The following is a 16,604-nucleotide window of genomic DNA, read 5'->3' on the forward strand; positions in this document are numbered from 1 at the left end:
TTAAGGTTGCAAACCTGTGTTTATTCTGTTCTGAGCTTACCATTCTAAACAATATATTGCATTGGTTTAAATTATATATTATATCATATCATATCATGTCATATCATATCACATTATATTACATTACATTATATTCACACACACACACACACACACAAACACACACACTTTTTCAATTGTCAAACTGTTCCTGGTCACGGGGAACCTGGGTGTCTCAGTCAGTGAAGCGTCCAACTCTTGGTTTCAACTCAGGTCATGATCTCACGGTTCGTGGGATACAGCCCTGCATTGGACTCTGCACTGACAGTATAGCACACGCTTGGGATTCGCCCTCTCTCTCTCTCTCTCTCCGCCCTTCCCCCACTTGTTTTTTCTCTATATATATCAAAAATAGGTAAATAAACATTTTTTTTAAGTTCCTGGTTATAATCCAGTCACTTTCACTTACTTCAACGACACTGGAAAATCACTCTTTAGGCAGCTTGGTGTAGTATCATATAACAAAAAATCATCTCAATAAAGGCAGAAAAAGTATTTGGCAAAATTCAACATCCATTCAAAATAAATACTCTCAACAAATTAGGTATAGAAGGAATGTACTTCAATATAATAAAAGATATATATGACAGTCACACAGCTGACATCATACTCAATGGTGAAAAGCTGAAATCTTTCCTCCAAGATCAGGAGCACAACAAGATGCCCACTCTCACTACTCCTTTCAAAATAGTACTGCAAATCCTCATCGGAGCAGCAATTAGGCAAGAAGAGGAAATAAAAGGTATCCAAATCAGAATGGAAAAAGTAAAACTGTCTCTGCAGATGACATAATCCTATATATATATAACCCTAAAAATTCCACACAAAAATTGTTAGAGTAAACAAATTCAGTAAAGTTGCAGGATATAAAATCCACATACAAAAATCAGCTGCATCTCTATATATTAACAATGAACTATCCAAAAAAGAAATTAAGAAAATGATGTCATTTACAATAGCACAAAAAAGAACGAAATATTTAGTCGTAAATTTAACCAAGAAGGCAAAAGACCTGTACACTGAAATCTATAAAACACTAAAGAGTGAATTGAAGAAGACACAAATAAATGGAAAGATATTTCATATTTATGTATTATAAGAATTAATATGGTTAAAATGTCCATTATGCCCAAAGTAATCTGCAGATTCAATGTACTGTCTATCAAAATTCCAATGGCATTTTTCACAGAAATAGAAAAAAAAATCTTAAAATTCATCTAGAACCATAAGAGGCCCCAAAGAGCCATAGCTATCTTAAGAAAGGTGAACAAAGCTGGAGGCATTACACCTTCTGATTTCAAATTAATTATATGATGAAGCTTTAGAAATCAAAATGGTGTGGTACTGGCATAAAAACAGAAATAGAGACCAATGGAGGGAATAGAGCACCCAGAAATAAACCCATGTGTATACAGTCAATTAATCTTTGACAAGGACACCAATAAGACAAAATGGGGAAAGGATAGTCTATTTAATAAATTGTGTTGGGAAAACTGGGTATCAACATGACTGGATATCAACATACAAAACAATGAAATTGGACCCTAACACTATACACAAAAATCAATTCAAAATGGATTAAACTCTTAAATGGAAGACCTCAAGCTATAACCTCCTAGGAGAAAGCACTGGGGGAAAGCTCCTTAATATTGGTCTTGGCAATGACTTTTTTTTTTTTTTGATATGATACCAAAAGCACAGGAACAAAAGAAAAAATAAACCAGTGGGTTTGCATCAAACTAAACAATTTCTGCACAAAGAAACAATCAACAAAATGAAAAGGCAACCTACAGAAAGGGAGAAAATATTTTCAAACCATACATTGATAAGGGGTGAATAGCTATAATATACCAGGGATTCACACAACTCAATAACAAAAAAAAATTCTGAAAAGCTGATTTAAAAATAGGCAAAGGACTTGGATACGCATTCTAACAAAGACATACAAATGACCAACAGGTAGATGAAAAAGTGCTCCACATCACTAATTATGAGAGAAATACTAATTAAAACCGCAGTGAGGTGTCTCCTCACACCTGTTAGGGTGGCTGGTATTTAAAGAAAAAAAAGGATAGTAAGTGTTGGTGAGGATATGGAGAAAAGGGAATCAAAATACACTATTGGTGGGTATGTGAATTGGCACAGACTTTTTGGAATGCAGTATGAAAGTTCCTTAAAGGTTTAAAAATACACCTAACATTTGATCCAGCAACCCCACTCCTGGGTATTTATCCAAAGGAATTGAAATCAAGTTCTCAAAGAGATACCTGCACTCCCCTGTTCACTGAAGCATTATTCACAATAACCAAGAGTTGGAAAGAATCTAAATGTCTATCACAACAGATGAATGGATAAAGGAAATGTGGTATATACATACAATGAAAGGTTATTCAGCCTTACAAAGAAAATGCTGTCATTTACAACAACACACATGGAACTGGAGGATATTATGCTAAGTGAAATAAGCCAGGCACAAAATGAAAAATACTTCAAAATCTCAGTTACTTGTGGAATCTGAAAAAGTTGAACTCAAAAGCAGAGAGTTGCCAGGAGCTGGAGAAGAACAAAACAGAGAGCTGACAGTCAAAGGCACAAGGTGCCAGTTATACAGGTGAATTCTGGAGATCTACCGTATAGCATGGTGACTATACAGAATACTGTGCTGTATACTTGGAAGTTGCTAAGAGGGTAGACCTTATGTTATGTTCTTACCATAAATAATAATAATAATAATAATAATAATAATAATAATAAAAATAATAATAATAAAGGTGGGAGGAAACTTTGGGAGGTGACGGATATGTTTATGATGCTGATGACAGTGATGTTTCCATGGGTGTATACATGTGCTCAAACTCACTGAGCTGTATACATTACAGATGCACAACTTTTTCAGTGTCAATCATACCTCAATAGAGTAACTTAAAATAGAAAAAACCCAGGGCGCCTGGGTGGCTCAGTCCGTTAAGCATCTTATTTCAGCCCAGGTCATGATCTCGCGGTCCATGGGTTTGAGCCCCGCGTCAGCACAGAGCCTGGAGCCTGCTTGGGATTCTGTGTCTTCCTCTCTGTCTGTACCCGCCCCCCCCCACCTCCCCACCCCACCCCTTGCCCCCCACTCACACTCTGTCTCTCTCTCTCTCAAAAATAAATAAACATTAAAAAAATAGAAAAAAAATAGTTGGGAACAACCAAAATGGACCATTACATAAGGGAGAAATAAACGTTTATTGTGTTAAGCCAATAAATAGAATTAGGGATATTATCTGTTGTAGTAGTTGGCTTTACCTAAATTAATATCACTTTTGAGCAGCTCAGTGATTTCTTTTTTGGGAAATTGCTTCTGCCATTGTGTGTCACCTGGATGGCATGGTGCTTATTTCTCATTGGGGAAGCAAAAGAGTCTACCTTTCCTCCTCCCTCCTCAGTACACCCAGAGACCAAAGACATGACTTAAGCTCAGCTAATCAGATGCTTTGTCCTGGGATAGAGTGAAATTAAAGGAAAGTATTTGCATGTTTGGAGGTAATGGCAGCATTCCGGCCACACTTCTACAAGAGACTTCCTGTAAGTCCCATTTTCCAGCCCTCCAGACTTGTCCTGGTTCCGTCCATGCTTGTTCAAACTCAAGGCTCTCAACAATTCTGGGTATCCTCCCAGTACATGTCCTCTTCTTGAGTCCGTTGGAGTCAGTTTCTGTTTCCTACAAACAGTCAAGGAACACTAATACTATCCCCTCAAAAGAACAAACATTGAAAATAAAATTTAAAAGAACCCAAGTTCTGGGCTGCCTGGGTGGTTCAGTCAGTTAGGCATCCAACTCTTGGTTTCAGCTCAGGTTATGATCTCAGGGTCATGAGATTGAGCCCTGAGTCCTGCTGAGAGAGGAGTCTGCTTGGGATTCTCTCTCTCTCTCTCTCTCTCTGCCCCTCCTCTCACTCATTCTCTCTCTCCCTCCCTCTCTCTCTCTTTCTCTCTCCCTCCCAAAATAAATAAACTTTAAGTAAGTAAGTAAGTAAATAAATAAATAAATAAATAAGCCCAAGTTCCAATAGATACTTTGAAGATTGGTTGGGGTAAGCAATACTAAAAGCAAATATAGATCTCTTAAAATATAAATATGCTTTACCTAGATGTCTCTGAGTTTTGCAGGAGAATGGGGGCAGGGAGTACGAAAGAATTAACAGTGTGGTTTTCCATAAGCTGCAATAAATACAAAAACACTGTAGTCAAGACACAGGGACTGTGATTGATTTATTACATTATGGTTCCTTAAAAGTGTTCCATTGCCTTTTTAAAAACCATCCAGTCATTAAAAAAATCTTTGTGGATACAGTTTCCAACGTTGTTATAAGGGACTCTTGACAGGCCTTCATTTTTAATGGCACTGTTATAAACAGGACCCATAATGATTCTGTTTAGGAGGACGGTTTAGAGGCTGGTGACTAAACAGAGTCCAGGCTTATGTGGTGGCCTCGTGCAGAGACTGAGACTGAACTTAATTTGTATAGAGTAATTGAGGAATTTTGCTTTTGCAGTGTGATGCTGACAATACTTTTTAAAGGGGGACAGAATACCAAACAGGGCTCAAAACTGTGTTTTCCCTTTTAAATATGAAAGACAAGGAAAAACAACTGAAGTGTCAGATTGTCCTTAAACATCCAACAGGAAGAAATTGTACTTATATGCAATTCAAATTGGAAGGGAAAGATTGCGCCTCAGGCCAACTGAAGGGAAAATGCTGGTTTTCTAATTTGTAGCAAATGGAGATGAGCTCTCAGCTGGGTTGGCCAGGGTCCCCAAGAGACCCGGCAGCAGGAAAAAGATTTGGGGTGTGACGAGGGCTGCATTTCGGCCAGTGCTGCTCCTTTCTGCCCACCACCCACCGTAGAGGACGTGTAAGAAATCCAGGCTCCCTCCCCCACCAGAGCATGGAAAATCCCCATTGTGTTCTAGAAATAAATGTAAAATGCAAGTGCTTACACCTCAGTTCAATTCCACATTTACTGAGCGCTTACTTGGTCCCTGGTACTGTGCCAGACATTGTTGGAATACAGAGGTGAATAAGGCATAATATTTCCTGATGAGTCAGGACCACAGGGAAATAGGAACAAGGCAGATAACAGAAGTGCTAAAAAGGGTAGAGGAGACATCTGTTGTTTGTACCTGCCCAGCATCCCCTCTTCTGGGAACAAGTACCTTAGTTTTCTTTAGGTGAATGGCTCTTCCATTCAGAAGAAGCTGATTCCTGCCTTACTCCATCTCATGTCTGGCCTCCAGGGAAGGGCACAGAAGCAGGATCTGAACAATCAGAGCATTCCCCTCCCTGGCCCTAGTGGTCAGTGCAGGCATGGATGCTTGACCCAAGCCAGGCCAACAAAACTCAACTCTGGAATGCTGGTGGCTGAGGTATTAAGGAGAAGGTGCTGAGTTTTCACTGGGGCTGCTGAGCCAATGGATTCAAGCCTAGAGCTGTTGGTAATCACGTTGACCCTACATGAAAAGTGACCATGTGGGAACAGCGACAGAGAAGCACAGAGTTCAGAGATGGACAGAGACAGTTACCTGATGAACCAGCTGAACACTTGCACCCATCTGTGCCTGAAGCCTTCTCACTCCAGACATTTAAAAAATGAGCCACCTTGGTTGTTCCTAGTTCATGTAGCATCCTGTGCAAAGGAGGAAGTCAGAGCTCCAGGAATCAAGCATGGCTATATAGCAGATGGCATGTGAACTGGTTGAAGGCCTCTCTATCAAAGGTCATGTGCCTTTCATGTCCTTGAGTCTACTCTGGGTCAACTGGCCACAGGGGGTCCTGAGAAGTGCTTTGCCTTGGTTTGTGTTGCATGACCCTGTGTGCTGGTCACTTGCCCCAGTTCTCTTAGATCACTTACCTGCCTTGCCCCACCCTCTTCATCTTCCATAATTTGACTCCTGCGAATTGCGCTATCCAGGCTTCCTCAACAACAGGCTTCTGGTAAGAGTCTTGCGGGAAGCCCCAATGGGAGACTGATGAGTAAAAGAGGAGAAGCTAAAGTGTTTATACTTTATATAAAGTATTTATACTCCTCTCTCCTTTGGACTTCATCTTTGGCAGGAGCTAAGGATCCAGCTCCCACCAGATGTCCCCACCGTGGCTCCAGTCCCTGCCAGGTGGCCCTGGCTCTGGGGCACTAGTAACACCTGGTCCTCCCTTTGTCTCTCCAGCTCTATGATCAGAGCGACTTCCTGCCATTGTTAACTCTGGGTAGCTTCACCGACCCCTAAGTCTTGGGTGTTAAAGACAAGCACCAAACAGAGACAGTCAGAAAGGCTGAAGGGGGATTTCTTCTCCTGATGGAAGTTGGTGGTGATGTTTGAAAAGGCGGTACCTGTGTGCCACATCAAATCACTTCTGCCACCTAAATATCCAGTTGTGCACCCCGGAGGTACACATCTCAGCTTTGGTGGGGACAGTTTGGGTCAGAACAGGGTTGCTTGCAGAGAACAGAAGCTCAATTAAACTAGCTGAAATTGAAAGGATTTTATTTTCAGAAAGCAGAACTGACCCCCTCACCCCCTTTCTCTCCAGAAGGGTGTCTCTGCTCTGCCTGGAACAGAATCCCTACTACCCTGAACTCCTATCCCTCGCATCCAGATGGCCTACTAGGTCCAATGACACCTACTAGGGACCCAGTAACTCAGTCCTGAACTTGGGGAAAGAAAATCCTATTGGCCTAGCTTGGTGAGGAATCCAGCTCTGACTCAGCTAGCTGAATAGCTCCGGAGTGGTGTGACCTCTCCGGGTAGGCACCCTGAAACTACGGAGCCTTGGAGGGATGCTCCAGTGGCTGGGAAGCCACTGTGGAAATTAGGAAATAAGCTCTGTCCAGGGTACTCTGGGAAGTCACTAGCAATCTGGGGAGAGCCTGAGGTCTTCGGTCGCTGTGGATCTCAGAAACAGGATGACTAAAGCTTCAAGTCCCTGCCTAAAGTCACTTGTTTCCCCTAATCAGTTGTTGATGGAGTTAGGGTTTCACATATGGTTGCTCACTTCTGAGTAGGTATGCTCACATAACAATAGGAATGCAAATAGTCTCATCTGCAACTTCTGAAAACTTATTTTTAAGCACATTTTTGGGGTTTTTGTTTGTTTTATTTCCCTTTACATTGAGTTGTTCTTATATTCTCACTTTCTTAAATTCCCAGGAACAAAAGGTAACAATGAGTGACTTACACTGTGTCCTGTTTTGACTTGTCAGACCGTTCCATTCTAGGCTCAGCTTGGGATGCTTGGGGGGAAGTAATTAGAGTGATTTCAGCTAACCTTCCCACTCTCTGTTATTAATAATAGCTAAGATGTTTCAACAGCTAAAATGACAGCCCCTTTCTCCTTACTTCCCTAAGTTCCTGTTTATGTTTGCCTAAAAGTGACACGACTTTGTCCTTTTCAAAGTGGTGGCAACGTATCATTATATCTTGATCCCTCTCCGGTGATTAGTTGGGAAATTGATCCCCAGCCTGCAACCCTAACACCAACCATTCAAGAACCTGGATCAGAGACCACTCATGGGTTTCATTTTACATACCAACTCTGATCAGTGGTGGGGGCCACACAGAGAGTCATGTTGAAAAAGATGCTAAGGTCACAGCCAGGTTGAGGAAGAATGCTAGAATCAACTGGTGGTGTCTGACACTGGCAGAGAAAGAGGGCATGACATCACTCGTGAATTTTTGCCATCTCAAACCAAGGCACATCAGCATAGGTCCAGACACTACTCTTTGGAATATGTGGACAACATGTAATTTAAAAGACCCCATCAGGAGTACCACGTGGCAATGAGAAAGAATGAAATACGGCCTTTTGTAGCAACGTGGATGGAACTGGAGAGTGTTATGCTAAGTGAAATAAGTCATACAGAGAAAGACAGATACCATATGTTTTCACTCTTATGTGGATCCTGAGAAACTTAACAGAAGACCATGGGGGAGGGGAAGAAAAAAAAAAAAGAGGTTAGAGTGGGAGAGAGAGCCAAAGCATAAGAGACTCTTAAAAACTGAAAACAAACTGAGGGTTGATGGGGGGTGGGAGGGAGGGGAGGGGAGGTGATGGGCATTGAAGAGGGCATCTTTTGGGATGAGCACTAGGTGTTGTATGGAAACTAATTTGACAATAAATTTCATATAATAATAAAAAAAAGACCCCATTAGGTCTTCACAACACCTAAATGAAGTAGGGAGGGCTGAAATTATTACTATGATCCTTTGAGAGATGGGGGAGACTGGGACACTGAGGGTCGCCTAAAAAAAGCCATGGAAGCAGAATTCCTGTGCATGTGACTCCTCCTGGGAAAGAAGACCACAGAGGTAGGGGACCAAGCCCAACGCGTAACATCCCATAATATCTTCTCATTCTTTTCTGTACTATAGTGCTCTCATAAATTAATTAATCATTTAAATAATTGAATTAGGCAACAATAATTATGGAAGGCATGCCCATTGCCCTGCCTCCTCTTCCACACATGGTCTCTGCTGCATCCTGCCTCACGCTCCTGCTCACAATGTAGCTGGGAAATAGTCTCCGGGCCACTTATATCCTCATGTAAGTTGGAAGCATGGATCACACTGTCATTCCTTTTTACTCCACAGTAACCTGCCCGGAGCTGCGTATGTGGTGGTGTTTAATAAGTGCTTATTGCAAGCACCATCACCTCTGGGGCATTCAAAGCAAAATGATGAAATAGGACAGTCCCTGGAGGCCTCATATTCATCCCCAGGATCTTCTTACCAAAGGGGAGAGCATGCAATCAACCCCTTCCTGTTTACCTTAGTATTTGTTTATTGCTTTCTGAGCCATCCCTCCCAGGGGTGCTGATGATGTGAGATCATGACAAAGAGAGATGGGCTTACATGGGTGTTCTCACCCCATTTTAGATCACACAAATCTGATGAAGACTGTGGATTCTCTCCTTTCAAAATTTGTTTCTGCTGTGGATGACAGGTACCCGGTAGATTTAACATACCAAACAAAGGCCATTTGTTGACTAAGATATCCAGATTTAGAAGGGGCATGAGTGAAGCTGGCCCAAGAGATAGCCAAATCAGTGAGTGCTATTGGCATTGTTTTGGGGTCCCTCTCTCTGGCTGTCACCTTCACTTCTGACTGATAGCATTTCCCCCCCTATTGCTGATGGACTTTTGCTATATGATGGAGACGGTGGCTGAATCCTCTTACCATCACCCAGAGAAGAAGTGAGCTCTTTTTCTCCAGATCAGTTAGGAAAACTCCAGAGGAAGGACTCTGATCAGCCCAGCTGGAGTGAGATGCCCACCTGTTAAGTGTGACCAGGATGGCAATGACTGATTTAATTATGTCCCACCCTTTTTGTGGGCTCTGTCATCAAAAGAGGAGGTGACCTCTCCAAGCTTTGTAGTAAGCCCAGTAGTCACTCCCAAATCTACCTGTAACAGATCCTTTCCTCCAAAAATGCCCATGTTCATATATATATATATATGCAATTTTTCACATATATGCAAAATTTCAAGGAATTGATAGACCCTTCAAGTCCATTCCAGGACCCTAAGTTAACCTTGTTTACACACACACACACACACACACACACACACACACACACACAATTTGAATTGCTAATGGAAGAATTCCAAATGGCTGACAATCTGCTAGGGCAGAAGCCCCCCAAGTAGCTCCTCAAGTCCCATCTGCCTTCATTCCCCTAATCTACCCCCTGTTCAGCCTGCCCTGGATTTTCCTGCCACTTCCTCTCTTCCTTTTCTCCTTCCTGTCACTCTCTGCCCCAACCCCTGCCAGGACAATGGGAAGCCATTTCTGCGCAGGGACACCTGGAAAGAATGACGTGGTATCCATCAAAACTTTGAGCATCACCAGGGAGTTAAAGCAATGGCACTGAATTGCAAATTATAGTAGTAGGTAGAGTGTTGTTCTCAGAAAAGAGGGTTGTGGGTTCTTTAAAAAAAAAAAAGGAGAGGAATGTTTCTCAACATTTCATAAATAGTCATTTGAAAACTGCCCTAGAGCAAATTGGAAGTCAGTACAATGCCCAGACGTTCACTTGTTAGACTCGGAAGAATGTGCACACACACTGTATTCTTTACACATACATATTTACACACGTTCTACATAAAGAATGACCTTCTCCCACTCTGCCCTTCCACTGCCTGCAATGGTAACATTTACTGGAGATTTTATTACAAAAGCCACAAAATGAAATTCTAATCAATAATAGTTTGCAGGATGGTGAGGGGGAAAAAAAAGGAATTGAATACATTCATAGGTAAAAGATGTTATTATCTCAGCTCAGTAACTATGAAAGAGAAATAGATGAAAAAATCTGGGTTTTATATTAAAAACCGGCACAGCTGTAGAGTTACATAATAAAGTATTGCCTGTATCCATGGAAATGGAGAGTAATTGATGCAACACAAGTTATTTTTATAAACCCAAACAAAAAAATTCAATCAGAAATGTCTTTCCCCGTTTGGGGGGCATTGTATATTTTGTATCTGTACATAATGCACACATTTAGAGTGTGAATGCACTCATTATTGATCAGCCGTGTTGAATAGGATATGCTGCTTTCCCTGAATATTCAAGATTAGAATCCTGCGGCCCAGCTCTCACTCCTTCTTGAAAGACTTCCTCTGAATAAATTGTGCAGTGCTTTAAAATGCAGGCGGTTCCAACTCAGAATAAAGGAGCTCCTCTCCTGGTTTTGGAGGTGTCGGTAGGGCCAAATTTTGAAGATGGGAACTCTGCGTGATGCTTATACTTGACTTCCCGCACAATACTTGCTGTCCCCCTCTCAGACACCCCAACACATACACAGTGCTAACCACAAAGTAGGTCTCCAAGAAAGCCAGGACACGGAGCACAGTGCAATTTTCCCTAATTTGCTTGCTAAAGCACCTGTTAAAATACAGATTCCAGGGTACCACCCCCAACCCATTGTACTGGATTCTCCAGAGCAGAGATCTAGAAATCTACAAAATCTATGTACCTCTCCAAGGTAATTCTTGTCATTAGACAAATTGGATCCACTCACCACAGCTGGGTCTTGGGCTTGGGTAGGACAGGGTGATGTGACAGTGACAGTGGGGGTGGGGGTGGGGGAATCCTACAAAAGGCTTTCCATCATATGTCTTAAATCTGTCCATTTCTTTTCATCTCCACAGTCCCCCCTTCCTCTATGCCACCATCATCTCTCACCAGGGCTATTCCATTAGACTGGGTCTCTGCTACCATTTTGTAAAAATTTAAAAACAGTTTTACTTATATGTGATTCACATACCATGAAAGTCACCATTGGAAGTTATAAATCAGTAGTTCTTAGCATATTCATGGAGTTGTGCAACCATCACCCTATCTATTCCAGAATATTTTCATCACCCCAAAAAGAAACGCCATACCCATAGGCAGTCACTCCCCATACCAACCTCCCTCTGACCCCTGGAAACTTCTAATCCATTTTTTGTCTGTATGGATTTGTCTATCCTGGACATCTCATACAAATGGAATCATACAATGTATGGCCTTTTGTGTCTGGTTTCTTTCACTTGCATAATGCTTTCAAGGGTCATTCAGCTGTAGAATGTATCAGTACTTCATTCTTGTTTTATAGCAAATAACATTTCACTTTGTGCATATACCACATTTTGTTTATCCATTCATCAGGTGATAAACCTTTGGGTTGTTTATACTCTGGGGCCATTTTGAATAAGGCTGCTATGAATACTTATGTTCAAGTTTCTGTGTGGATGTATATTTTCATTTCTTTTGGTTAAATACCTAGGAACATAATTATGACAACTCTATTTTTAATTTCTTGAAGAACTGCCAAACTGTTTTGCATTGCAGCTGTATCATTGTACAACTCCTCTAGCAATGTATGAACGTTCCAATTTCTCTACATCCTTACCAATACTTGTTATTGTCTGACTCTTCAATTTTAGCCACCCTAGTGTGTGTGATACCATACCTTATGGTACTGATTTGCACTTCCCTAATGACTTGTGATGTTGAGCATCTTTTCATGAGCTTAATGGCCATTTCTATACCTTCTCTGGGGAAAATATACATTCAAAACCTTTGATCATTTTTTGAAATTGGACAAAGACTATTCTTTGTTTGAAGAACTATTTGCTAAAAGCTATTCTTTCCCCGTTGAATGATTTTGATACCCTCATCAAAAATCAATTGGCCAGGGGTGCCTGGGTGGCTCAGTCAGTTAAACATCCGACTTTAGCTCAGGTCATGATCTAATGGTTCATGAGTTCAAGCCCCGCATCAGGCTCTGTGCTGACAGCTCAGAGTCTGGAGCCTGCTTTGGATTCTGTGTCTCCCTCTCACTCTGCCCCTCTCCCACTCACGCTCTGTCTCTCTCTGTTCCTCAAAAATAAATAAATGCTAAAAACAAATTTTTAAAAAAATCAATTGGCCAAAATATAAGGATTTATTTTTGGACTCTCAATTTTATTCCATTGATCTGTGTTCATCCATATCCTAGTACTATCTTGATTACTGTATCTTTGTAGTAAGTTTTGAAATCAACAAGTGTGAATCCTCTTACTTTCTTTCATTCAAAATTGTTTTGGCTATCCTGTTTAGCATTTCCATATAAATTTTAGGGTCGGTATGTCGATTTCTGCAAAAAAAGCAGCTACAATATTTATAGGGATTACATTGGATCTGTAGATCTCTTTGGAGAGTATTGCTATCTTAATCATATTAAATCTTCTAATCCATGAACATGGTATGTCTTTCCATTTATTTAGATCTTTCAACACTGTTTTATAGTTTCAATGTAAAACTCTTATATTTCTCTTGTTTAATTTATTATTAAGTATTTCATTATTTTGGTGCTATTACAAGTTGTTTTATTTATTACATTTTTATATTCTTCATTGCTAGTGTAAAGTAATACAACTGATTTGTATATCTTGATCCTGTATCCTGAAAATTTCCTGAACTTGCTTATTAGTTCTAATGATGTTTGTGTGAATTCTTTAGGTTTTTCATATATAAGATCATGTCATATTCAAATAAAGATAGCTTTACTCCTTTCTTTCCAATAGGGATACTTTTTATTTATTTATTTTTCTTGCCTGTCTGCCTAAAGTCAGTACAATATTGAATAGAAGTGGTAAAACAGACATCTTTGTCTTGTTTCCTATTTTAGGTCAAAAGCATTCAATCTTACATGAAGTGTGATGTTTGATGTGGGTTTTTAGTAGATGTCCTTATCAGATTGAGGAAATCCCCTTCTATTTCTAGTTGGTTGAGCGTTTTTCAAATGAAAGAGCTGCTGCCCTTTTTGCCCAAACTCCATTCCCCATTCTCCATTTGTCCATTCTCCAGAATGTATTCAGAAGAATTTTCCAACTATAAGCCTTGCCATGTTACTCCTCTATTGAAAAATGCTCAGAAACCCCCAAGATTCATTAGGATAAAGTCTAAATTCCTGTAAGACTGCATGACTCAAGACCTCTATTGTCTTATCCTCTCTCTCTCCCCTACCTTGTGTTCTGGCCACCTTTACTTTCTCATTTCACTGCCTTTGTGCCTGCTTTTCTCTCTTCCTACCCACTGGCCTTTTTGCTTGGTAAATTCCTACTCACCTCTCCGTTGCAGTTAGTTATCTGTGCAGGCTTCCCAGGCCCTGACACTCAGCCAGATATCACATCTACATGTACTCAGGACTCCTTTTCCTTTATAGCCCTTATCACACCAGTTATTCATGTAATTACTTGATTGATGTCAATCTTCTCATAGAACATATTTTGCATGAGGGCCGGAACTGTGTTTGCCCTATTAACTGCATTATCCCCAGTTGCTGTAGTAGCACCTGGCATAAAGAAAGAATGCTTTCAGGAAATATTTAATAAATGAGCTCAACCAAATCAACCAATCTACCTGGAAGTAAAATGGGGGTGGCAACCTCCAGACACAACTATTAGCTATGAAGATCCTTAATGCTTCATTCTTTGTGTGTTTTTCCTCCATGCCCAGTCTAGAATGCTTCAGATGAAAATACCTATTTTATATGTTAAAGTGGCAGAGAAAAGTCTCTCTTTGGAGATAATTTTTAAGCTGAGTTGATGCTATAAATCCCCTCCTATTCTCCACGAAGCCTCCCTGATGGCCAGTCACAGATAATATCTTCCTTCTTCTCATAATATCTACATTTCTTTATCTATATCCCTTTTAAGAACATTCATGATTTTCATTGTGTCATCATTACACATACGTTAGTCCTCTTCCCCTGCCATTTGAAGGTAAAAAACCATAAATGGTTTGATCGTGGTATCCTCCCATCTCCTAACTTAGTCCTTAGCAAAGTGCTAAGTGTCCAAAAGAATGAAAATCACCACGAAGTACACAATTTTTAAAGACTGAGGGAAAAAATACAGTTTTCTTTAATCCAGTTTTATTGTCTCATATGTGTTTTTCTGTTCCTTTAACGTTAAAAATGTGATTGCATCTTAGTTCTTAATAAAAATCAGAGTTTTGGTGAGCCTATTAACCGAAACTACTAACTATCCAAGTACGGCCATGGTAAATCTTATACTCTACTCATATGGGTCTATCCTCATCTGCCAACATCACATTAAACATTTCCCTCTTGCTAGCTCAAGTTACTTGCACCACCCAGAATGCCTGATTCTCTACCCATCTTTTGAGGACCATTGAAAATCCTATCTCATCCTTGAAGACATTTGTGATTACCTTTCCACTTACTTAACATTTGTTTCTTCTTACTTCATCATGAGCCCTTTTCCCCTGCATGTTTAATGACTCTTCAAGCCACCTGCAAGCTCCTTGAGATCACAGGCTCTGCCAAAGTCTCTTTCCATGGTCTCAGCACACTCATGCCCACAGTTATCAGAAGTGGAAATACAGCAATGTCCATGCTAATAGTTTGGTTCCAGAATTATCCCATTGCCCAGACTTCATTCCAAGAATATCTAAGTCTAGCTTCCTGCCATCCCCACCAGACTTCCTCATGCATTGGCTTTCCTTGATGAGGCTTCCTCTACTTTATACCTTGTCTCATGCTTTTGTTCTAGCTCTATCTAAGTTGGTGACTCTTGGTCTGACCTATCGCTTCCTATAGCTATTAGCCCCATACATCACAGTAACAAGACAGAATGCCCATGCCCAGAATCTCTCATATATTATCCTCTCCTCTGGTCAGAAGAGGAATATCAGACAGTGTGAATTAGCTCTTAGTCATATTGAGTGCCCTCTGTCTCTGGCAAAATGCCTGGTGAACTGTAGGGTCCCAAAACGGATATCAGAGTATTAATTCTAATGTGTTAAGTGTCAGAGTATTAATTTAAAGAGAGAAGGCAGTGTGAAAGAGTATAATATCCAATAAAGTTGGAAATGTAGACATAGCCTATACGATGAGGGTCTATTTATACTTGGAAAATTAGGGTAGTGTTCTACCCTGGCATTAGTTTAGTATTTTTTTTGTTATTTCCCCCAAATAGAAGTTCCCAAATTCTAGGTGAGCAAACATTTCGTGGGCACTGGATTCTGTGCAAAAAAAATCAGCACTCAAACAACAACAGCAACAACAAATAGCCCTGATTTGTTGTGTCTGTCAATTTCCATGATGTAAATATTTCCACCATGGCCAATTTCAAGCTACCAGGGATGTTACAATTGGCTCGCAAATTTCCTGCAGCTTACATAAACTGTACAAGTTAGCTCCAGCACCCTATGATGCAAGTCATTATACCTGATGCTGTGAGATACAAAGTTCCTCTCCTGACCTCAGTGAACCTATAACCTAGTGGAGATACAGACATACTCACTTTGATTGCTTTGGTATTTTCCAAAGGCAATCTGTAACAGCCATGATATTTATTGATATTTGGAGCCCACCAAGGTAAATACAATGAGTTTCCTAAAAGTTTAATGATCAAGCTGCCAATTTGTAATAATGTAGCTATAATATCATCTATGCTAAATGTTCTACCTTATTACATTTTCAAGAGCCACACTCTAAGCGAGTTCTTGGGTAATTTTGCTTTTCACCATTAAGGCATTTGTGGCTAGACTCAACTAGTCTTTCAACTTAGGAAACTTAGGAAAAAAAAAAGTCTCCACCCCAACAAGAATTCTTTTGATGGAACAAGATAAAATTCCTCCACTTACTCTCAGATTTTGTATTATTTATGAAAAAATCACAAATCACAGGGGGAGGGGGCAGCAAATAGAGATGAAACCACATCAGCATGTTATATACTGCACGTACTGAAAACTCTCCCCTGCTCCTTAGTGGGACATGTGAAATGATCTCGGGGGTAATACAGTTCACTCCAAAGTGAAACTAGGAAAGAACCTGCAGAGATTTCTGTCTCTGGTAATGTGTGAAGTTTTCAAGGTTTGGATTTGTTTTGCAAACAGATTGCAGGAGAAAAGCAAGACTTAAACTAAGGATGAGAAGAGCCTTCCCTTAACAGGTTTCATTTAAGAAGGATCCATTCTTCGATGATGATGATGATGCCCTGTATGGATTCAAGGATCTAAACAAGTAAAGCGA

This window comes from Panthera uncia (genome assembly GCF_023721935.1).
Source record: "Panthera uncia isolate 11264 chromosome E2 unlocalized genomic scaffold, Puncia_PCG_1.0 HiC_scaffold_19, whole genome shotgun sequence".
NCBI lineage: Eukaryota > Metazoa > Chordata > Mammalia > Carnivora > Felidae > Panthera > Panthera uncia.